This window comes from Camelus bactrianus, chromosome 1 (genome assembly GCF_048773025.1).
Source record: "Camelus bactrianus isolate YW-2024 breed Bactrian camel chromosome 1, ASM4877302v1, whole genome shotgun sequence".
Lineage (NCBI taxonomy): Eukaryota > Metazoa > Chordata > Mammalia > Artiodactyla > Camelidae > Camelus > Camelus bactrianus.
The window spans coordinates 132,460,817-132,486,614 of record NC_133539.1 but is presented as its reverse complement, the minus strand read 5'-3'; the positions used below and the strand labels follow the sequence as shown (position 1 = coordinate 132,486,614).

At 42.5% G+C, this 25,798-nt stretch overlaps 1 protein-coding gene across 50 annotated transcripts in view; it reads right to left on the bottom strand.

Moving 5' to 3' along the window:
• The window catches only part of LOC141578987 (uncharacterized), a 196,294-nt gene that overhangs the window by 137,233 nt on the left and 33,263 nt on the right, over positions 1 to 25,798 (bottom strand). For 42 of the 50 annotated variants that reach the window (XM_074373133.1, XM_074373137.1, XM_074373213.1 and 39 more), the window contains 3 exons: positions 6,937 to 7,118; positions 4,329 to 4,449; positions 465 to 3,590 (listed from right to left, as the gene is read on the bottom strand). The gene's annotated coding sequence lies outside the window, so the exon portion shown is untranslated. Of the gene's footprint in view, positions 1 to 464; positions 3,591 to 4,224; positions 4,450 to 4,982; positions 5,043 to 6,237; positions 6,378 to 6,936; positions 7,119 to 25,798 lie in introns of all 50 variants that reach the window. The other 8 variants (XM_074373086.1, XM_074373095.1, XM_074373091.1 and 5 more) reach the window with 8 other exon arrangements.

Here is a 25,798-nt window from a genome sequence, read left to right as displayed (position 1 = left end):
GCCTGATTCTAAAAACTAAGGTGGAAATCCCATTCGACTGGGGAGTGTCCAGCTGCACAGCCTATCACCCTATCTTTGTTCAGAGCTGGCCTTAGACAGCCTGAGACAGCACCCCATTCCTGTGGAACTCGAGGGCAAATGATAACAATAAGGATTTTATATCCAGCAGTTTCTTAGGTCTCATGTATATAAAGTGTCAGCAGGACAGCAGAAAATCTCTGGGAAACATGAGTGGGTCCAGACCTTTTTGCTGATTAGAAACTCAGTCTATCAGGATAGAGTGACCTTCCCATGAGAGGCCACATGGACATAAACTAAAGGCAGCTGAACAATGGAAACTAGCAAGACCCCGGAACTCAAGCAAGGGTCCCTGCCATCCCCCACCCAGTTGCCTCTTCATCCGCGTGGACATGAAGACAGAAGACCCGGGTTCTTGTCCAAGTTACACTATCATGGATTCTCACCCATAAAAAGGTACGACTCTATGCTGTCGTAAGTTCTTTCCAACTCAAATACGATGACACCAATATCTCAGCAGAATATCTATGTCTCCACTTCCCCTCTTCTAATAGGAGTCTATTTCTGTGGACAAAAAGCAGAAATCCAATTTAAAAAACCATGCAAGAAGCCAGGCGAATTTCTGCTTAAGAGACATTGCTCTCACGCTCAGGGAATGAAAACTCAGAAAAAGTGGTCCTTCTCCCTCAGCAAATGGGAGGTAGCCTGATTTTGTGTGTGTGTGTGTGTGTGTGTGTGTGTGTGTGTGTGTGTGTGTGTGTGTAAATCAAATATAATCATATCTGGGACGTGTACAGATTATTTTTAATTTCACTGTAATTTCATGGGGATGAGCCAACATTTAAAGTAATTTGAATGTAGTGTTCTGAGACAGACTCAGTCTCTTTTGGTGGAGGAGGTGAAAGGGGAGAGTAAAGGAGGAAAGAGGTAAATGAAGCAAAGAAGTAAGAATACTGCTAGGGAAAGGCAAGACGTTAATTTTGTTCCTCATTGCATCACATACAAATTAGGGACTGGCTTTCCCCCGATGTCTTATCGAGCACTGAGTTGCAGACGAAGAGGCGACAGCCCATTTCTCACTGAGATTGTGACTGTACGTGGCATCTTATAGACACAAATCATTTACCCTGAGCAAACACTCTAGCAGCAGGCTGTAATTCTCCTGTTTTGAGAGACAAGAAAACAGGAGTTCAAAGCGGGTAGATAACTTGACAAAAGTCAGAGGACCAGTAAACAAGAGAGGATGAATTCAAACTCAGATCTGAATGCAGAGTCTCATCTTCCCACTCCCAGGGCTGGAAAATCCTTAACACACAGGCCCCCAGCTCCCCTGCAGTGTTCCTGGCACCAAGCATTTCCCATGGTAATGGTCTCCAGTTCTCACAGACACAGCGCTCTGTGCAGCCAATGACCTTGATCAGACCTTGATCATCTACCTGCCACGCCCACCAGGCTTCACCATACAGGCAGGAAAGCTGGCTTTCAAGTGCATACAAAGCCACTCTTGGTCTAACCTGGGCTCTTCTGTGGCTTCTCCAGCCTAAAGGCACCCATGAAAGTGCTCACAGTTTGTTCGTGAGCCACACTTCCTCTCTCCATCTGTGTCCCCACCTATACTACTTAGCTATGAACATTTTGAGAATCTTGGAAACAAATTTTAAAAAACAGAAAAGAAAGGATTCTGGAACAAGTACTTAATACTTACAATTTTAAATGACAAGATACAAAGTGAGTATTGACAAACCGAATCTTCCTTTCTAAATGTCAGTTTTAAGCATTTAAAAATATAATAGCAAAAAATTCTCACTTAAAAAATTAACAAAAACATAAACAATAATCTGGAATAAATTCAAAAATAATGCCCATATTCTAAATGGAGAAACTTCAGGACTGTACTGAGGGTTAAAGTAAGAGGTATGAATGTAGAGACATAAACATATTGCATGGAGAAAAGCAGTTTTGTTAAGATGTATGTTCTCCTAAGAATAATTCAAAACTTACTAAAAAATCCCATGAAAATTCCAATCTGATTTTTTTTAACTTGAACAAAATATTTTGGAATTCTTCAGGAATAATAAAGTCATAATACTTGACAAGAAAATTTGGGATGGAAGAAAAGAATCAAAAAAAATCAGACTGCCAGTTATTTAATAAATTTTTACAACATGTCAGATATGGTGCTGGAGTAAGGAAAGGAGATTGACAGAAGGGAACCATGAGCTCAAAAAAGACTCTAGTGTATGTAAGTATTTTGTACAGGTGGGATTTCAAATCAAAGAGAAAATTATGAATTCGATAATTGTCCTGGGACAGAGAATCACCTGGAAAGAATAAATTCCATTCCTGTCATAATGACCACAAGATAAATTGCAGATAGCGATGTAAATATTAAAAAGTACTAGTAACAGCAAATACAACTCTTTGCTCTTATTAACTCAACTTCTCCTCACTATAACATGTACTATTATAATCTCCATCTTAGAGATTAAATAAACCTACAGAAGAGATTTATTCCATTATAAGAGAGTATTTCTAAGAATAATGTCAAAGATAATACCCATAAGGAAGACATTTACTATCCTAAGAATAGTTTGAGCCACAACAAAAATCAAAAAAATTCCTGAACAACATGAAAGGAAAGAAATGACAAGAAAAAGCTCTGTGATACATGTTGATGAATTCACGAAGTTAATTTTCATAACATACAAAAAGCTGTCACAAAGCAACTAGAAGCTCCCTCACTTAAATGTGGGCAAAGGACAAAAGGAATCATTCATTTTAAAAAAGTCAAATGGCTAATGAGTGAAAAATGCTCAAAACTTCACTGGTCATCAAATGCAAACAAAAACAATGAAAAAGCACTTTTGCTTATCATATTGGCAAATATTTTTAAGATATACTAGCTAGTGTCCATCTGTGGGAGAACAAATCATGAGCGACTTTTTCAGAGGATGACATATCAATGGATTTGTAAGCTCTGAAAAACGTACATACACACTGACTCAACTCCACTTCTAGGAATCGTTTCCTTTAGGAAAAAATATCAGTACAAAAAGATGTACCCATCAGTGCATTTACACAGCACTGTTTACAAAGGTGGGAAGAAAAACTGAAGTGAAATCATATCCAGCGATAGAGAATTGGTTACATAAGTAATTGTGCATTTTTTCATTCCCCAATGGAGAAGGAATTTCTAGTCACTTGAAAGGAGTCTGTGGTGAATGTAAATGTCACATCCAGGGACTAAATTTCCAGAAGCCTTAACTAAAGAAATACACATACAAGATCACAGGAATGTCTGTACAAGAAGGATGCAACTCAAACATTCTTTCTGGCAGTGGAAAATGGAGAAAACTTAACTGTCCACCATCAAGACAATGATGCGGTAAATCAAGGTGAGCTGCGGGTACTGAGGGAGCCGGCGTTTCGCCGTGGTCCAGGGCCTTGTCCACAGCACTCTCCCACCAAATGTGTCCGTGGACAAGAGACGACACCCGCACATCAGGAGACCCCTCCAATCTATCTGAAAGGGCCGGGTGAGTCTGGAGTGGGAGAACGTCCATGATATACCCCTGAGTGAATAAATCGAGCTGCAGAAAAACATATAGTATGGTCTCATTTTTAAATAAAGCATATATACACACACCTATACATTGATTTCTCATATGTGTATATATATGTATCTCATAGGCCTAAAGGTCATGAAATATATATACCAAATTTTCAACAGCTTTTACTCTCAGGAAATAATGGGAAGGGAGTTAGGGGCCTTCCTGTACCACCAAAGTTCTCTTTTCAGTATTTCAGTTAAGTATACTTGGAATTTAAAAGTTTATTTAAGTCCGAAGTAAAATGGACCATGCCTCCATAAGACAGAATGCTACACTGGTCTTTAAAAATCATGCCAGGGGAGATAGAATATTGTAGAAAAACATGTAATAAGCCGAATGGAAAATGGAGGTCTCCGAACAGTAAACAGGGACAGAGTGCTCACTCGTTTTTATGACAGAGAAGATACACACTAACGAAAAGAACAGAAAATAAATGTTAAATTGTTAATTATTATCTCTGAGTAGTGGGACCAGGATAGAATCTTTTGCCCCTTTTTTCAGACAGATTATATTAAATGCACATTATTTTTCATCTGAAAAAAGCATTTTTAGACGTGTAGTACCACGCAGTGGGGAATAATACATGAATACTTACAGAAACAAGTAACTAGGAGATACCGCAGCAGCGCCACACAATGTAGAACGGGCAATCCTGATTAACACCGCTCAGTTACATAAGGATCCACAAAGTGCGAGCACCTGCTATAACAGGGCGTGGTCCTCTTCTATTTGTCAGTTGTGTCTTCAGGGCTGAGGCAGTTCTGAGCACGGCCAGTGTCAGTTCCGGTGTCTGGATGGATGCTACTGGAGGTGAGGGCACCTGCAAGCAGAAAGGAAGAACAGAAACAATCCTCTGCCTTTTCTGTCTTGTTTCTTTGTTACTTTAAAAGACAGGCATAAATAAGATAAACTGTATCTCCCCTACTGAAATTTCAGTAATGAAACCGTTTTTAAAGGCTTCAGAGCTTATATTCTGTCTATAACTGTCTTTTCAACAAAGCGTCATATTTGTTAAATGTTAATTGACTCAGTTAATTAACTCCCTGTTGAAACATTCAAGTAAAGAACATGAAAGGCCTTACGTAAAAGAACCACACCTGCAGTGACTAGCTCAGCTGTCTTGACGGCAATGCAGTCAGCCCCCACCATCCCGTGGCCCTGAGCTCCTGATGCTGGTAAGAGAGCACGCTGCCGCCTCAGATGGAGAGATAGTGTGAAAGCATTTTTTGAACTCTACAGTACTGACAAAACATAACTGACAAATCCCAGGCTCCTTTGAAGCTGTCATTTTCGGTTTCTGGCCAACCCAAGTCAATGAGCAGAACCACCCCATTCCCGAGTCATGGGACTCACGTGGGAAGAAATTTTGTAGAAATTTCCAGGTACAGAATGTAACCATCTATATGTAGAACTCTGACAAAAGAAAAGATGAAATACTCTGATGTTGAAGACACTCAAAATATTCTCCTAAGCCTTAGTAGCTGGAAAGGCTGGCCTTCTCCTCAGCCACTTATTTATTTCACAGCCAGTGAGCATCTCCCACAAACCCTGTTAACCTGTGTCTGCTGGGAGCCTCAGGCACACTCTTGCTGTCGATCTTATAAGTCACAGGGCAGACGCGTGTCTCTCATGCCTGCCACCCTCACACAGGCTCGCCTCCTAGCCTCACTGTCTGAACTTGGCCCCATTTTCTCACCTGTTTATTTGGTATCTGTTCTTCTGTAAGCTGCCTGAAATGCTTTTTGGAACAAGTCAGAAGAATGAGTGGGTAGAGAAATGGACAGTTGGACAGGTGAGAGGTGGGCAGACAGACAGAGAGACTCCAAGAAAAGGGGAACAAAGAAAATTCCCTATGCAGAACCCTCTTCTAGTCAGGGAAGAAAACCGCCACGGAAACGTGTGAAGAGGCAGGTGGCTTCGGGCTGTTTCCTGGATTCCATGAAAAGTTCCACCAAGAGAGAGGGTAGAAATATAAATGATAAAAGAAAAAAGCATGCATGCTTGAAAAATATATCTACAATATGTAATTTCTAAAGAATAGATTCAAATCAGCAAGGCCCAATTACACAATCCTTGGGTATTTACAGAAATGAGAATCCCATCTCCAAACCACAAGGCATCCCTTCGGAGCCCTGAGATTCTACACGGGGCTGTTATAAAGCCTTCACCACAAAAGCTATGCTCTCCTGCACTTACGAGGAACGAGCAGCTGTGCTCGGGCTGCCCACGCGCATCATTTGCACCCTACAGCATCTCTATGGGGGAGGGACGCCTAGCGAGCCCCATCTCTGCAGGACAGAAAACAAGCCCGGGAGAGGCTAAGCCGACCTACCAGTTCTCCATCTCACAGGACTGGTCACTCCAGAGCAGGACTCGAACTCGGACCCACGTTTGTAATCACGGTACTACCGTGCTTTGTGTGCTTTTTGTGTGTATAATACATTTGTTTCTGGCATGAAATTATATTTAATAAATGATCGGTTGTCCTGTCTATCTCATTTGCTCACAATCAATCTTTATAGTGTTGAATTGTACTCTTTTTCCGTGGAGAAAGGAACGGAATGAGCGGGTGTTAGAATGAGGTGGGGCTCCATTCTATATCTGTTACCTCATCTCATCCAAGTCCCCAACCAGGGAGAAGGAGCAAATGTTTTCTTCATCTTTTAAAGAGAGGGCTCCACTGATGGTGACTTAACTCCAAAACCAAGTCTGGGGAAAGGGCACATTCAGCAGCCAGAGCATTATCACCTGTAGGAAGGCAAAAACAGCTCACGGGAGGGCTCAGGGGGTCACCCTGATTTAATTTCAATCGATAAAACAATAATGCACTCTAAAAATACTAGCATGCAATGGATTTGCTCTTTCTTGACATCTAGCAAGTTTCCACAGCCCACATGTAAAATTATCGTGAACCAGTGAAAGGAAGTGTCTACAGACAAGAAAAATCAATGCCACAGGTAAACTGAAACCCAGGCTGGAGGAAAGGAAGAGAAAGGGCATAGTAAAGAAGTGGGGAAAGGCTGGGGGAAAAAAAATCATCACACGGACCCTCAAGCATCATCCAACAAGCATATAATCATTCGAGAGAGAGAGTTACTGAGGTCCTATTCTGTGCAAGATTGTAGAGCGGGTGAAGCAAGAGCGCAGCGACCATGGTGGCAGCAAGTGGCGGGGCTCAAATACACTTCTGATCCCGGTACCTGGCACACTTGTCCTCAGTATAAATGCAAAAAAAAAAAAAAAAAGTAAAATAACTCTTTAAACTCAAAGCATTGTTAAAAAAAAAAATTAAACCAAACCTAAATACCTGGACAAACCACGCACATTGCTGGATCAGAAGACAGCGCTCTTGGAATGGCAGTGCTCCCCAGAACGATCCGTATATTCAACGTGGTCTCGATCACAATCCCTGCGGTCTCCTCTGCAGAAACTGACTAGCTGCTGCTACAATTCATATGGGAATTCGAGGGTCTCAGTAACCAAAACGTACTTGAAAAAGAAGAACAATGTGAGAGGACTTGTAATTCTCAATTTCAAACCTTTAACTGTATGTCTAGGTGAGATTAGAGGCCATTTTAAGTTATTAATATGTTTATCCGTATTTCCTAAATTCTCTACAATGAATATAACTGTTACAATAAGAAAAATTAAAAGTAAGGTATCTTTTAAAACATGCACAAGGATTCATTCATTGGGATAAAAATATTTTAAGTATAAAGAGGTAACCAAATATCTAGTGAAAAAAGACTACTTAAAAACAAGTGTGTATTTACATTTTTCATAAATTGAAAACTGAAAAGCACAAATACATCAAGTTTCTAGGGAGACCGATGCAACATATTAATAGTTATTTTCAAAAATTCTAATTGAACAATGAAAATTCAGGAAAGGGAAAATCGCGATTGACAGCCAACTGCAAACACATGGAGAGCAAAGGCCTAGAAATCACAGTTCCTTTAACTCTGATACTAACTCAATAGAAGAGGAAATTCCTCCCTGTGGGGACAGTGGAATCCCATGCATAAGACAGGATACACAGTACAAACTGCACTAGAATCTGGGGTGATTTTCTTAGAAGAATTCTAAAGTTACAACATTGCTGAAAAACTATAAAAACACTGACAGACAGATTAAAACACACAGTCATATATATTATATAGAAACTTATGAAGTCTGCTCCCATGTTGCATGGAAATACAAACATATTTGTTCATTTATGGGCACTGAATATTTTATCCCAGGTAGAATATTTCAACTAAAACAAATAATCAATAATACACACCTCTTGTCAAATCTACTTGTTAAGGTACTCTGCTATGTAACCATAATGTGTCTAAGATAGATCTAAAATTAGTGAAAAATATCTTTGTATGGTTTTTTGAACTCTGCTCAAAATTCCAAGCTTAATTTTAAAATAGATCTGAGCAGTATTTCTATATTAACTTTTCCCTCGTGAAATGAACAGCACAGTCTGTTGTCAAAATACTGTCCTTACAATGATTCACGAGCACTGTATCCTAACAAAACTGCTGGACAGCAAGGCACTATGCAGACACTGTGACCAAACAAATGAAACACAAGGAAGACAGTGACCCTATTCTGGAGGGCTTACCGTCTGTGTCAACTCTGGGGTTTTTATTTGATTGGTTTGATTGGGTAGCAAAATAAAATCAATCAAGTACTTTCTTCTTTAAGCATTCTGTAAGTCTTGACTCTGTTGTTAGTGTCATGAGAAGGAAAGACTAAAGCAAGACTTCATTAGGTCAATTAGCAACAGCCATCACTGGGGAGTGAGTAATAAAGAAGTTAACTGATAGCAATGCTTCTGCCTACATGAGACCTAAAATAAACCTACACTGATCTCTTTTAGGAAAATGAGGAGATGAGGCCCCAATGAGAAAAACAAAAACTAACAAGAAATCAAAAAAGTAAAGACTTTTTCATTAACGATTCCAGGAAGGAGAGGAGCATGGTGGTGAAGAGCACAGATGCTGGGGACAAACATGAGGGTCTGAACTCCCACAGCACTGGGTAGCTTTGACACTGATAAGTCAGTGAAATTTTCTGCATCCCAGTCTCCTATCCATAGACTGGGGACAACAACAGCACCCGTCTCCTAGAACGGTCTTAATAATTAAGTTATTTTATATATAAAAGTTTAAATAAAATACCTCAGATATTAAATATTACCCCAAAAGAACAAGGAAAAATAAAACAGAGATAAATTGGAGTTCATCAAATTTTAAAACTTTGCTTCAAAGGACACCATCCAGAAAGTGAAAAAACAACACACAGCAGAAAATTTTTTAAAATCATTTATCTGATAAGGAATTTGTATCTACCAAAAAAAAAACAAAAACAAAAACAAAAACAAAAACAAAAAGAACCTCCTATAACTCAACAATAATAAGGAAACTCAATTAAAAAATGAATAGAGGATCTGAAAAACATTTTTCAAGGAAAATATACAAATGACCAATAAGCACAACGAAACGATGTTCAATATCATTAGCTGTAAGGGAAATCAAGTCTAAACCACTAGGAGAAACCGCTTCACACTCACTACAATAGGTTATAAGCAAAAAAAGGTTAACAAGCACTAATGAGGACACAGAAGATGCAGAGGTCGCAGCCGTTGCTGGTGAGGATGTAACACAGCCTGGCCACTTTGGAAAAACGCCTGGCAGGTCCTTAGAGAGTTGAACATTTGGTTTCTGAATAACCAGGCAATTTTGTTTCCTGGGCACACACGTAAGAGAACTGAAAACAAATGTTCACATAAAAACTCCTACAGGAATATTCACGGTGCCATTACTCATCACAGCCAAAAAGCAGAAACAACACAAATGCCTATCACGTGATGAATGGGTAAACAGAGGGGCCCAGCCATACAGAGGAATACTTTCAGCAATAACAAAGCATAGAGTACTGACCCAGGCCACAACGTGGACAAATATTGAAAACGTTACTCAGTTTGAAAGAAGTCAGTCACAATAGATGCTTCCACTTACATGAAGTAACTCGATTTACATGAAATTTCCAGCAGAGGCAAACCCACAGAGAGAGAAAAGTGGCTCCCTGGGGCTGTGGGAGGATGGGGAAGATAGGGATGTCTGCTAATGCGTAAGGAGCTTCCTGTTGGGGGGATGAAAATGTTCTAAGATTGAATGGGATGCACAATTCTGGGCATAGAGTAAAAACCGCTGTACATTTTAATGGGTGAATTGTTATTAAAACTGTTAAGAACGAGAGCACCTCGGGCCAGTACCTTCCCATAGTAAATGCAAATTGCTAAATTTTATTACAGGAAGAAGAAACTGCCCTCAGCATGAAAGCAGGAGTTCAGCAAATGTGAGTTAACCAAAATTGGACAAGAGCATTTCACTTGAAACAGTTGCTGAGTGTACACAAAATATTAAGACATGACAAGGAAAATCAGTTTGACATCACGAAGAAGCATTCTGCTTCAAATGCAGATCAAGGATTCGGCAAGCCCAGCTGCTAGAAATGACCAGAGAAGAAACCTGGTTCTTTAAACAAGCACCAGAGCCAACAAGGAAATAGTGGTGAGGAAAGCAGGCGGCCGAAAATTTGGAACAGTTTGTTACAAATAATTTCTCCACTGAAAATTCAAAAATAAAATGAAAGTGATGTAATACTGTGTTGACCTCACGTGAATGGGCTTCCTCCGGTTCTCGACAGTTTTGTAACCCCGAATGAGAGACTCAGGAGAATCAGAATGGCTCCTGTGAGTCCCCAAATTACTGCCCACCAGCACGCTGACCACCATCACATCTGCCAGGGTGGAATTGCAGAGAAGAGACCAACTCCTGAAAGGCACAGGAAATATTGACAAGGGAAAAAAAGGCTGATGTCAGTCTTGGGACAGAGGCCCTGAGAGCAGAGGCCAGAAGGCTGCAGGTGAACTGGAGTGGCCCTGGGGCAGGAAGGGACCACGGGGGAGCAGATCTCAATTCTCTTCTCTCTCTCCCTCGGGTAGGAGAGATAAAGTCTGCATCCTTCTCACCTGGAACTGTGGGTTCTGGCTGGCAGAAGTCTTACCGACATGGAATGAATGACTCAAGACTGTGGAAAAAGGAAAGAAAGCGAGAGGGAGTAGGGAGCCAACTCCAAGAGCCTCTCAAATCTCCCATATTTATTGTGTATAATTAAGGAAATAGTCTTTAACAGTTGTGTGATAGTAAACAGGAACTTGGGGAAAGACAGGATGAGACAGAGATTGTAGAATCCACAATGAGTAAAAAGGCTTAGTTTACCTTTAGGGGAGTCATGGGGATAGGGGAACAAGATAAATTCTTTAGATATTCATTACAAAGCAGACCACCAGTCCAGCCAGGTCCGTGTTTTGGGGATAATAGACTATCTAACAGCACACACGCCCAGCATTTATAGCTGAGGGCCTGGGTCATTGCTGTGCAATGAACAGAGTGCTATCTAAAACCTCAAATATGCAAGCAAGGCATTGTCTCTGCTTTTTATGGCAAGGAGACAGGAGTGAGGATGCACAGGTGCTTGCTTGAAAGCAGTTACTAAGCACAATTTTTCTTCTTAAAGTTGACATGCGTCTGGTGTCTGTTAAATTTGCTAACCCAATCATGGGCTATCACATGGAACCATTATGGAGGACACCCTAGGATGACAAATCCTGGCTCTGGGTCTTTTCCTGCCAGCTTCGGCGATTCCAGCAGGGTCTAGACACATCCCTGAATAACGATCCCACAGAACCACCCAGACTCTTAACTCCTGGTGCTTGGAACTTAATTTTAGCTCTACACAACTTAACATAGAAAAGTTTCAGAAATAATAGATATTATATTCTTTTTATATCTCATCATAGAACTGATTTTTCTGATTGCTCTAAGCTGCTTCTACTTGGTAAATCACCTAATTCTGCAGGTGAATTCAGTACTTTCCATTGCGCATAACTAGACAGTCTGGGCCCTCTGACTTCTATTGGTCAAATAAATACCGATACACCTAATTGATTTCATTGTTCATCAATTTCAGCCTGGAGGTGAGGGAGTGTCACTCTGTTCCTCAGCCCACCCTCTACTCTATTCTCTTCAGCAACTCAGGCCTCCTGAATAAAAAAAATAGCATCTCTTTCCCTTCACCTACACTTTCCACAAACGCAACAGGGAACATCAGCCTAGAGAATGAATTCAACACAAATGTTAAAACAAAAATCTACAAACCTGAAGCAACTCCATCTCCGAATCATGATACACAATGACATGAAAGTAAGGGTGTCAGGTACAAAGCACGCGTGAGCCTGACCACCTCATTTCTATTCTTCAAAGGAAGGAAGGTTTTCATGTTTTTTATTATCATTCTTTGTCATTGTTTCTGATTAAGCCAAAAAATAGTTTATGAAATAATTAAGCACTGCAATAACAGATTTTCGCTGTATCAATTACAGAAGGCATTCAGAGGGGATAGGAAAACCCACCTATGTAAAAAATGCAAAATTTCTTCCCCTGTTAAGAACACGTATACAAAATGCAACAGAGAATTCAAATTCATGTGGAGAGGAGCAAAAGCCACAGAATCAAAGTCATTACTATGAGTCAATTCAAAATTCACTGGACAAACATGCTCAATGCATTCAAAGAATTTTAAAGGCACACTGCAAACCATTCACTTAATGATCTACAGGCTAGAGGAAGAATTTCCCTCTTTAACAGACAACAGAAATCAATAGGTTGCCCCACCAAACGAGGACCAAACAACAATCAGGTTTTTAACAGTTCTGATAAATCAGCATGTTCTAAACATCAAAATCCAGAAATTTTAAACATTCATTCACACCACAATGAAACAAGCACTTAAAAAAAAAACAAAACAATAACCCGAAGAAACTAAGCACAATTATCATGTACCTGGATCAATGGGAACTTCTTGTAACGCTGGAAGAAAGAACAGGCTATAGCCTTTTACTTAAAAAATAAAACTACATTTAAAGATAACTGCTAAAACACATTTCATCATTCATGTTGCCTTGAAAAATCTGAGGCACTCGTATCTGATCAGAAAAGCAATTCTGAGTAATAGTATGTTACAATTCAGTGCCAGTTTGCTTTAGTAGAAAAAAGAAAAGCTACTGTTTCTCATCCTGCACAAAGTGTAAAGAACCTTCCTGCCTCTATCTCCTCCCATTTTCTAAGCTCATTCTCCCCAACCCTTCTGAAACAAGTATGAGAACCATTTATACCCACCAATATGCCAAATGACAAAAGAGTATCAATTTATTTGTATAAATATATGCCTACACCTTGAACTGGAAGAGAAAGGTATCAGAAGGCTATATGGAACTTATTTCTACCTTCCTGAAATCACACACACACACACACACGTTCACAGAGACACAGACATGTACACACTGAATTACTGGGCAATTCACAAGCTGAGGACTTCCAATTTATAGAAGATAACTTTGTAGTTAGTTTAAAATACAAAACTGTCAGCTTTTGAAAGCCTTCATCATCTGCTAAATCATCCAAATATCAACGAGACCCAGTTAGCCTTCTCTGTAGAATATAATTTCCCATGATGGCAAAACAGACCCTAAGTAGTGGATCCAAGACTCGTGTTTATCACTACCTATGATCGTTTTTAAACACGTAAACAGATTCAGAAAGTATGTCCCAACAACATTTATTCTTATTGAAATAGCATATGTATTCAATTGTCTATACAGAAAATTGGTCCCATGATGGTGTTTAAGAGATATTTTGTGTATTGAAATATTTATTTTTAAGTTCAGACAAGGAGGGTCTGTATTACTCAGTTGTAGAACACCTGCTTAGCATGCACAATGTGCTGGCTTCAGTCCCCAGTACCTTCATAAAAATAAATAAAAATAAGTACATATTTAAAAATAAGAATAAATTTATAAAAAGAGTAAATGCAGACTAAAAACCACTGCAATCTAGGAGCCATAATTTTAATAAAACACAAGAGTTTCTATCAAATATTCACTATATGACAATCACAGAGACAACCACAAATCGCCCCTGACAACCATCACGTTTGATTCTCAGCAAACCTATTAAGAAGACACCGAAGAGAAACCCAGCATTGCGGATGAAGAAACGGAGCTCGGAGGAGCCGGGGACGCTGACCGTCCTGCTCCCCGTGACACCACGTCAGCCCAGGATGAGCGCTGACAGAGCTGCACTGAGGGGACACCCAGCTGCACGGAAACTTGGTGCACTGGGGAGTCCCAGAAAACACTCAAAACTGTTCAGTGAAGAACCAGCTCAAATATATTACATTGTGCCACATCCTTTAAACAGGGAACATGACTGAGACCTTTTTGATGCCTCCGTGTCCTTTCTGCCATTATCAATTATTTGCCCTCTCAGCATGCCCAGTCATGAATTGGACCCCATATGAAGTGCACTCAGATGGCAGAGCTTTTAAAGCTGTTTTATGAAGTTTGTAAGACTCTGTCTATGCCTCACACAGGCGGTCATCCATCACTTCTCACCGGTGTGGATGTACCACATGAAATCACACCTTTCTGCTTTTTAAAATCCTTCCATGTAATCCAGACTTTTCAACAGCAAAGAAGCAGCTCAACCAGAAACAGTGGATAGCTTTTCACCAAATGGACTCGAACAGCCCATCGGACTACCTGGAAGCCCTTTTTTTCTATTAAACCCACTTCCAAGGACTTCATCATTTTCTGATTGGTGGACTTGGCCTCTGACTGGCCTACTCTGAGAGCTCCCAGCCTCACATCCGGGGGTGGGAGAGGACCCTGCTCTTCGGGGAAATCAGTGCGGAAGGCGGAAATCTTCCACCCAGGTCCGCACGGGTAGAAGAGCCACAACGTGCTCAGAAAATATACCGTCAGCAACACTGGGCTCCCATGGACTGATGTCACATTAACCAAACTCATGAGAGACTGATGCAAAGAAACCAGAAATTGAATTTATTAATGTAACAGGAGATGTGAAACTACGAACCAGACTGAAATATCAGAGTTCAACAATGAGTACAGATTCTCCTCAACGGCCCAATCACGGGCAGGCAGTCACATGGCAACCATGGACAGAAGCAGAGCAGGAAGGGTTTCTAGATTAACTCAATGGACTAAATTTCTGTTATACGAACAGATCTGCTGCCCAGAAGACATTTAACGCCAATCACGGTGCACTGTCCGTGGACAGTGGCTGAGACACGACTGTGAGCACCTGTGTAACTCTCCTTTCCCTGTCCTTTCTGGGCTAAGTGATGCACAGAGGTACAGAGATCCAGGGATGCAGATACCTCTAAACACCCAAAGCCCATCCCTGGGAGCCTGGAAGCCAGACAGCCAGGGTTTAAATACCAGCTCTGCCACTTACTAGCTCTGTGACCTTGGCCAACTTACTTACTCTCTCCGTGCCTCAATTTCCACATTGTAAACCTGGGATAACAATCAAATCTCCCTTACTCACTTGTTGTGAAGATTGAAGGATTCATTTCTGTAAAACGCTCAGAAAAGAATGTAGCACATTTTTGGTGCTCAACAAATGTGAATTTAATAAGAAAGTGATTTACAAGTCTCCCTACTAATCATCTTCTGTGTTTCATGGCTAGTCTGAGTCCCAAAGGAAATCCTTATTTCCCCTCTTATAAACTCTTGGAGAGCACCCTTCTCTTGCATCTCACCACCTGTTTAAACTGAGGGAAGGGATGCCTCCTCCACACTCCTCTGGTCCATGGAGAGTGCTTCCCCCTTCACACCCCTGACCCCTGGCCAACGGCTAGCACTCTTCACAATAACAGATTGAGGTGTGAGTCCGGAGAGACAAGCAGGGCATATGAAAACTTTCCTTTCCCTCCAGTGTTGGCCACCCTTGGGAAGCACCCGGGATGCTCAGCTCCATGGTAGGGCAGCCCTGTGCAGGACGGGGCAGATCATCTTAAGGGAAGGCTCGCTGTAGCCCAGAGTTACCTGGGACTGCGTGAGTCTCTAATTCTGGGACACAGTATCATGACACGCATTTTCCCACAGCCCTGAAGTTCATGGAGAACGTGGCTTCATCAGTAATAAAGGAGACATTTATCGCCTGTCTGTTCTTCTGTGTCATCTCTCAGTTGGCTGCTGGAGAAAACATGTGTATAAGTTTTCGGTCCACTTAAGCCCCAATATATATGAAGTACCAAAAAATTCTGTGGCTTAACATTGGTTCAGGGCGACTGTGTAACGGTCCTGACTTTGCTGATGCTAAATTATGGGTATAGGAACTATGGAACCTCCTCAAATATCTTTCATCATAAAACCAGCTTTTCTTATTTTCCTGTTTCTTAGTAATTGCCAAAAACTCTAAAATGATGGCTTCATACAAAACAGGAGCTAAACTTTATGAGCCCTTTGACATTCCCACTGTGCTAAACAATTTACATAATTTCTAATTCTCAAAATTCTGCAAAGCATATACGAGCATCCCCATCTCACAGACGAGGGAGAAACTCAGAACAAACTGACTCAGGCTCACGTGGCTCAGTGGCAGCGCGTGCACGCAAACCCAAGTCAAATCACTACACCCCTTCTTCTATGTACAAAATCACCTCCCACCAAATGACACACAGCGGCTGGGTCAATACTCAGGGAACTCAGTACACTTTTCAGCTTTAAGGTGCTCAAGAGGCCGCTTCTAGCTGCTTTATAAAATCCCGGCTCACTGGTTGCTAACACTGGAATAAAAGACCGATTTTGCCATTGTTTGCACAGCAAGTCTGAAATGTTCACAGCGAGATGACAGAATAAAACAAAGATATAAGCAGAATAATTTTTCCAGGTAGACAGACATAATGGACATTGTGCTATTCTGAAGCACTAAGCAAAGGAATCAAAGCAAAAAAATATTTGTTAAGCCTTCTTTTACAAACAGGAAAATTAAGGCTGTATGAAGGTGCAAAAGCGCCTCCTATGGCTAAAAAGACCTTCCAGGTTGCCGGGAAAGATGCAACACAAAAATTGCCTGTTGAATCAGAAACAAGAATCAGATAACTAAAAGCTTATGTAGGACATACTGCAGTTTGCTTCGGGGAAGGGAGGGGTATTCAGTATTTAATCTGACATTGCTAATACCCTTGAATATAAACAAAAGACACAGGCTCATGGAAACTCATCTTAGAAGAGGAAAGAATCCAGTCCAGCCACTTCATTTTACAGGAGGGGAGACTGAGATCTGGGATCTGTCCTTCCGGCAATCAGCAGCAAAGCTCTCTCTCCTAGGCCTCATGTCATGCACTGTAGCAAAAACCAACAGATCTGTACTAGACCTCTATTCATAAAAGTCACGTCTGTATTTTTCCAACAGTAGGTAATCTAAGTATCTTGCAAAATACTTCCCAAAGAGCCAGGAAATCATACAAGTGTATTGAAATACAAAAACATTTATTTGCACATTAAAACAGCATGAGCTTTATTCTATTAAAAAAAATGACATGTCAAATCAATCTTTTGATATTTTAAAACCTATTAAGCATGCAGAAAAATAAATCAAAATTTCTTTAATCACAAAAGAAAGAAGCTTATTCCCTTAAAATGATCAATGTGGATTTTTCTAAACTTAATAGTTCTGGTCAGATTTCTACGAATTTAAATATCTGAGTGGATGGTTACACGGCAACATGAATTCTGAGTTGTAACAACACACATTCTGTGTAAATAATCTTCAAGGCCGTCTGCTTAAGGTGATTTAACTAGTCCCTGTCTCACTAGAATGATACAGATTTCATTAAACCTTCATACTGCACACACACACAAAACCCTGAATCCTTGTTACTTTAAGCCATATTCATAAATTCATATATATGCAAATTGAATATGCATCAGAAACAAGCCACCCTCTTTAGTATTCAGAGTTGATACTTCTTAACTATCTGTCCTTGTGACAGCATATTTTTACTAAGCAGCTCTTGGGTGCTTCATATACAAGGCGTCTACATCTCACAGTCAAACAAGGTAAACGGCATCACTCAAATTTCACAAATGAGGAAATGTACTTAAGCCATGAAAACAACTTACATATTCATCATCAGGAAAGAAAAGAGTAAAGATTTTACTTACAATATTCACTGACAAAACTTTCCTCCATACTAAGACTACATAGAACCAATTCAGTCTTTGTAAATTTTTCTGTCAATAAGCACCACTAGAGAAAAACAAGCAACATCATTAGCAATGGTTGGACTTTCAAAGCCCACTCCTATTTTGCACTATAATCATTTTTAATGTTTTGTTTTTAGTGTTTACAGAGCACTAAAATAAAAAAATATAAACTTTTTAAGTCATTGCCTGAGAATGCAACATTTGTGAAAATGTACAATTTCAATTTATGCCACTCTGTCTCACATTCTCACTGGTGTGTCTCCTTTGAAGGCTTCATCAAACTGAGACCGCTAAAATCGTTCATTTATGGACTCACAGGAGTTCGGGAAACCACTCAACACGGGGCTGATCAGAGGAGCCATTGAGAAAGCATCCTGTGCAGCCTGAGTTCCAGCCCTGAGTCTGCCAGCGCCAGCTGTGTGAGATTTTGGACAAGCTGCCCCATCTCTCAATCCCTCAGCTGCAAAAAAGGAGACACTGATACCTACCCTTAAACACCTGCTATGAGGTAAAATATGAGGAAAGCATTTTAGCCTTAGGGAGGTGTCCACTCAGAGCAAGCTTGGTCATTATGATGATGAGGATTACTTTTAATAAGTTAAGGCAGACAAAAAATTAGAAATCACCATAAAGGAGAAACATTTTATGTCAATGAGCATTTCCTTTTGAATGGATTGCAGAAAGTTTTATAGAATTTTTTCATAAACCAAATTTTGTCCACTAATTATAGATTTACGGGTTCATGGACATGTCTCCAGAAAAAGAATTAGAGGCCTCTAACCTCTGAATACTAAGAAAGAAAAGTTTAAAAAAAATCACGGGGGAGGTTATACCTCACTTGAGAGAGTATGTGCTCAGCATGCATGAGACCCTCAGTTCAGACACCAGTAACTCCATTTAAAGACTTCTTTTTTCAAGAAATGGAGAATTAAATAAAAAAGATGGAGGAATACAGAATTTTTTTAGAGACTCAACTCAGATTATAAATGGGGGAAAAATATCCATTTCTCATAGGAAATCTTGAGAACTATGTAAACCGGATCTGAGTTGTCTAATCTTTTAACATTATTCATGAATTCCTATTACCAAGTCTTAAAACTGCCTGATAACCCACAGTGGTGATACTGATCATAACAGCTGCCAACACGGATCGAGCTCCGGCTAGGAATGCTCTGTTCGGCCATCTCGGCCCCTGAGGCCTCACCAGGCTGAGAGCACTAAATTTTGTCATTCATGAGTATCTCGTGTAAGTCCTCCCTTTGTGCTCCTCACTCTCCCCTCACCAGCCCCTCTGAGGGAAGCACTGTTATCATCTTCCTCACCCGCAGATAAGGCCACTGAGGCACAGAGACTAAACCTGCTCCAGGTCACATCGGCATTAAAGGACGTCTATATTTCTGCTGTTTTACTAATGACAAAGGAATCTGAGATATCAATTCAAGGGAGACTGTTAAATAATCAAGTCTGTCAGGTCTTCACCTCAAAGAGCAGATAGTATAGATTCCTGATGTAGGATGAGGCTGCCGCCACAAACTGACTCAGCTTGAAATTAATATCCAAGATGAAGCAGCGGATACACGTAAATATTCACGATTGTCAACTCCGCTCACGGGTCTGGGCCCTTCACTGCCTGAACGGGGGTGAAAACCCCACCCCTGTCAGGGATGGAAGCGTGGCTCTTCCCAGTGTCACCCAGGCTTCACGGGCTGTATCCCCCCACAGGCTGTCCTCAACGATTAAAAATCTCTCAAGATTTTTACACCATGCAAAACTGAAAGACATTTCTGCAGATGGAGCACTTTCTCAGGCTTAAAAATTTTTTGCTTACACTCAGCAAGGGGGAAAATAACACATGACTCTGCAAAGTCTCTGAGCCTCACCACTCATAGGAGTAGAATGGCCTCAGCACAAGATGACTCTTCACGGATGAGAACAAAATAAAGCCGCCCCCAACCACAGGCACTCCCAGAGACAGCGCTCAGCAGTCTTCTGCACACTCACGGTTGTGCAGCCCTCAACACCATCTATTTCCAGAACACTTCATCACCCCAGAAGAACACCCCTGTCACTAGCAGTCACTCCCCAACCCCCCTCCACCCAGCCCCTTGCAACCATCACCTGCTCTCTGCCTCTGCATGTGCCTATTCTGAGCATTTCAGATCACTGAAGTCAACAATATGTGGCCGTTTGTGTCTGCTTCCTTTCACTTAAAGTGCTGTTATGAAGGCTCGTCCATGTAGAAGTGGTATCAGCATCTCTCTCTTTTTTTTTTTTTTTGAAAGTGTTAAAGTTTATTAGAAGTTGGTGAGTACTATCAAAAAGAGTAGAGAGGAGCATAAGTGATTGGGTTTCAAAGGGAAAAGGGCGGGTTGAGCAGTCAGGGTGGACTTCCCAGAGCAGGTGGCCTTTTTCATATTCCCCTTTATTTATTTTTTCTTTTTTATTCACTCTTACATCTGAATAATGTTCCACTACATGGAGATACTACGTTCTGTTCATCCATTCAGCAGCTATGTACGGACGAGGTCCAGAAGAATGAGTGTAAGAGGTGACTAGGCAGGGATGGCATTTAAGCAAAGGGCAAGATGTGCTTTGAAAAAAAAAAAGCCAACAAACAGAGGCACAAGGAAATTCAGCGTGTTTCTGAGAAAGTGCATGCTTGCTTCAGCATGACTGCCGTGCAGGGCTGGGGGGGTGGGGAGTGACAGGAGTCACAATGAGGGAGTCACCTGAGAATATTCCCCATGCAAGCAGCTCAGCCATTTCTCCTCCTTCATCCTGTATTTTAGAGCCATTTATGATAGGTTTTGTATTTCAAGTAACAGTACTTTGTTACACATCTGATCATCTGCATCAGATCACCTTACCTCCAAGGCACAGAAAGTCATTCACTGACTGGAGCAGCTCCAAGACATAACGGTGATGGACCAGGGAGTCCTGCAGCATCCCGGCCTGCAGGTACAAACCCCCACATGTTCCATGGTGATGTCCGGAAAGTAAAATGCATGGAAATATCTCACTGCTTGTGCACGATATCTGCCCCCAAATTGCCCCAAAATCATGCTGGCAAAGCACTACTGAGCCTTTTCACTACAAAAAAAAAAAAAAAAAAAAAAAAACCAAGATAGAGAGAGAGAGAACAGAAAAGAAAAGAATAAAGCTAAGTAGGCAAATTTAGGGTCTTCCATTGAAAACCAGCAAGCATCACTGCCAGTATCTCAGCTGGAATGGTCCTGTCTTCAAAAACCACTGCGCAGTTACATTGCAAACGTGATAGACATATATGTATTCCACGTAGATGATATTACAGTAGGATTTTTCTTTTCGAAATTTCCAGTTGCAACATTAACACAAGAGAGTTTATGTTTCAGCTTTAAAAAAATCAATTATCTTCCACTTTCTTAATTTTGAACCTATTATTATTTTATAAAGGGTGCTATGCTGCAAATTATAAACCAACTCTTTGGCTTCTGCCAACAAGAACTTTATGACTTCACTATTTCAGAGCAAGATTTAATGATGCTTTGAGAAGTGGGTCCTGGGACGCTCACTAACAGCTCTTTAAATACTGACAAGGATGTGCTATTTAAGTAATGCAAAGGCTCTAACTCTACATTAACTCAGAATCCAAAGAAACTACACCAAAGCCTTACTTTATCATTTTTAAATTTTGCTATACTTTTGAATATTAAATTTCTTAAAAGATAAGATTTTTTTTGAGAAAGACAGCAGCTGTATTAAATTTCCTCTCACCAAGAAAGCTATCTTTATCAAGAATAAATACCCCTATGGAAATCCAAAAGACGGGACGTTTCTAGCTAAGAGAACATGCAGATCTCAACACAAGCCTAAATCCTATCAGATCTCACTCGAACGAGCTCAACAAAGTCCTGGACTACCCTGAAACTTAGCTCTTCTGTTCCAAATGTTGGCTGAGCTAAGATCATCACACAAGGCAGGGAAGAAGAGAAAAGTCCACCTGGCTGCATCCGTTTTCTTCCAGCCACAAGGTGCCGCTAGGGGGTCCCCGTTAATAAGCCTTCCCCATGAGGAAATTCGGCATCCACACTGCCCCTGCCGTCCCCAAGCAGCCCCGACGCCCCTTTCCCACTGGTGGCCCCCCAGCCTGTCAATGGTCTTCTAATGACCCTCCCAGTTGGTGGCACTCTCCCCCTCTTCCCCGCTTCACACACACACACACACACACACACAGCCAGGACAGCCTTCCCAAAGCACAAATTTGATTACGTCACCCCCACTTCAAACCCTTCAGAGGCTCCCTGGTAGAGTTCTAGCCCCACCCCCGACCCTGCTCGCCCAGCCTCACCTCAGTACCCAGGTCCCCAATGACCTCAGGTGCCCCCTGACCTGCTGCTACTTCCCACTTGCCTCCAGGCTCATTTTGACGGTTGTCAAGGAAGCCTTCCTTCCCTCGAACCTCTGCACTTTGGGTTAGGTGCCCCTGCTGTGTTCCTAGTACATTCTACGCTAAGACAACTTCTGACACTGCTAAGCTCTCAAGAAGCAATACATTTTGCTTACTACTGTGAGTCCACCCTCTCTCCCCTGGACACTCAGAATTGCATGTGTTATGAATAAATGAATGAAGGGTGGGTCTCAAAGGGACGGGAAGAGCTGCTCTCGCCCACCCCGACCCCTTCTTTCTGTAGAACATTAGAAGCAAAACCAGGAGTACCTCTCCTGAGGGTCACTTTCTGCTGACACCCTTCACTGCCTCTTCTGTGTCAGTTCTAGTTAAAAACCAAGCTCCTCCAAAGCCCTCCATCCCTAGGCCCACTGCAGGGTCCTTCCAAGCAGGGGCACCCTCCACGCTGGACCACACAGTGCACTCTCCCCGAGTCCCCACCCCACAAGCCTCCAGGCCTCTACCCGGGCTGCTCCTGCCACCTGAGTCACCCTCTTGATTCCTTCTCCTGGCTGACTCTTACTCTGCCCTCATAACTGAATGTAGAGCCCATTTTTTCAAGGAAGCCCTCTCTGATGATGTCCTTTAGCTCTTGGCTGGGCTCCCTCTACAGCAGGACTGCTTGGCGACCAACTGGTGTTTGTCCACTTGCTCCTCGGGGACCATGACCTCTTGGAGGCCACGTGGGAAAAAGGAGTGAGACAACAAGAGGGGTGGGAAGAGCAAAAAGCAAAATCACAGCCCAAGTCCCAGATTCAAGGATTCTGTCTCAGAAGAAAAGAATAAAATGTTTCATACGTATGTCATTTGGCTATGAGTTTTGTGGCTCATGGAAAGCAAGAGGTTGGTGTTCTAGTCTAAAATCCAAGTTACATGCAAAGAAATGTACATATTCATATCCAAAGGAATCCAGAGCTGCTCAACAACAGTTTGCAGTTAAAATCAAAGGAACTTTGATAAAGGCAATCTCTCTCTCTCTCTCTCTCTTTTTTTTTTTTTCGTATCATATAGTTGTAGAAGTATTTGTGTAACTAAGTGATGGCTACAGCGTATGATTCTGCACTGGAGTGTTTGGGGCTGAGGAAGCCCAGATTACATGCACTGTGTAAATACAATCACACCAACACACTGACAGGCGCCCTAGTGGCTGAGCTGAAGTTCCAAAGCAGACAACCTTACGTTGCAAGACAGCTCTCATTAGAAAGTAAGGAGTGCAATATTCTGTATTCAATTACATACGTTATATGGGCCATTAAGCGATAGTGCATCTTGTCTAATGAAACCCCAAAATAAATTGTTAACGTCGATTTTCTCCATCTGACCCTTCTTTGCTAACTTTGGATATCAAACCCTCACTCCATACGGAAAGCTCAGATCTACGCTGCAGCAGGTTACATCCCGTGGAAGAAAGCCTATCAAGGGAGAACTGGAGAGTTTCCCTTCAGAAGCTGCTAAGTCTGGTTTTGCACCTGTACGTCATTTGCAACCACGTCAGCGTCAAAGGAGTAAGACCTTACCACTGTGGGGAGAAAATCACTGCGGTGCTTCTGAACCATTAAAGAACACTGAGCTTTGTGAAACAGTCCTGAGGCACTTAAATCGTACTTTTTGTGAAAGGCTCCAAAACTGACCCAATTCACCAATCCAGGTACAACAGGGAGGTACTGGAATTAGTAGATAGAACATGCCCTTGAAGTCTGACAAGGCCCTGCTTGAATCCTGCTACAGCATTGACTAGCCGCTAAACGGACCAATCCCTTAACCCCTCTGAGAAGGCTTCCCAATCTGCAAAAGGGGGCTGCCACCGCCCACGTGGGAGACATGGATGTGAATGCAACACGCAAGTAGTGCGGCCGACTGGTACCTGACACGAGGCCTGGCTAGTTTCCCTCCGCTGCCCTTCTCCCCCTTTAAACTTGCATTGTTCCCCCTGGTAAGGGTCAAGCCCCCGGACCAGACTGCCCGATTCTTCTGTGTATCCCCGGATACATGCCTTACCTTTAGGAGGCCAGAAAAAGAACTATCTCCTCCAACGTCACTATCAATGTTCTTAAGAGTCTGGGTTTTTTTAACTCTATTTTGCAGGGAGACTATTCCAGAAATGTCCAACCACCATTCTCCACTTTGGCTCCTCTCCCAGCGCCCGTCCATTCTCACCTCAAATCTTCTGTCTGCTGGCCTTTTGTTCGTGGGAAAGAGAGTCCGCTAGGGTGGAAACTCCCTAGGCCTCTGTCCCTCCCTCACAGGTGAGTGTGACTACCTTCTCCCCACTCCCCACTCCGACTCCAGCTTCCGAGGAGGTTCCCCTCCCGGACCATGCAGCCTCTGCATCATCCCAAGACACGCACGCGTGGCCACAACCCTCCCTTCAGATTTCTTCCTGGGTGGCCCTGCCCACCCCCAGGACCCTTAAGGATAAATGCCATTGCTCTGAAAATCCCAAACGCCACTGACTGACACACCAAAGCTGCACGGTCTGGGCTTTCCTCCAACCCAGGCACAGCCCTGCCCCGCCTCAACCTCAGTCTGCACCTCTCGAGATGAGCTCATCCACCTGCACGGCTGTGAACACCAGCTAAGAATGACGACTCCCAACGTGTATCTGTGGTCCGGCTCCTTCACCTGAGCCCCAGGGCCATAGACCCGAGTGCCTCTTTGAAGTCCTAACTTGGATGACAAATGGAATCTTAAAAATGCCTCATGTCCACCATTTACTCTAGAGTTCGATTCCTGGCAGGTACCTCCCAGGCTCCCGATTTTAGTAACAGACCCAGAACCCACCTAGGTGTTTGAGGTCACATTCAATTTCCCCTGTTCCTCCCCCCGGCCCTGCCCTGGAATCAGTCCTGTCATTTCTATCGCTAAGCCAGTCTCAAGTCTGGTTCTGCAAGGACCACGGATGGAACCCCACAAGCTCATAGCAAGGTACAGTGCGTCACAGTCCTCCGAAGAGAGCTCCCTGGAGGGGGAGGCATCTCCTGCCGCTGGTCACCTCAGAAGGCACTGGATTCTCACAAAGGAGGCCCAGGAGAAAGAACTCAAGTTTCTCCTGTGGTCTGAACTTTGAAGGGCCCGAGGTTTGGGGCAGTTCCGAGTTAGCAGACACACCTTCCAGTGAGCAGATGAGGATGGGGGAACCCAGGCAAGGCTGTTCTCACTCCGACCCCTGGGCTATCGAGAGCCACGGGAAAGGCCTGTGTCCAAGGCACAGCCCAGCCTTCACAGATCCCAGCCTGCATTTGCCAACCCAGATAGACTAGACACCTACTTGCTACTCTTACTTCTGTTCTGTTCCCCCCCAGAATGTGATGGACTCTTTCAGAAAGTCTGGCCTGTCTCAAGCGAGACCAAGTCAGTGAAGGATGAAGTGTCCACAATTGGACCAGGGCATGAAAGGAGAAACAAGGTCTCATGGCCAGCATGACGGTGGAGGCCAAACCCTTTCCCCGGTTGAGATGAACCAGGGTGTGGGTGAGAATGCAAGGTCACTTCACGGCTGACTGGGGTGTTGGAGGCTCACTACCGCAAACTAACGACACGGCCGTCAGTGGTTGACGTCAGCTGCAACAGACACGGGGTCAGCTATTTACTGCCAACATGGGTTAATAGTAA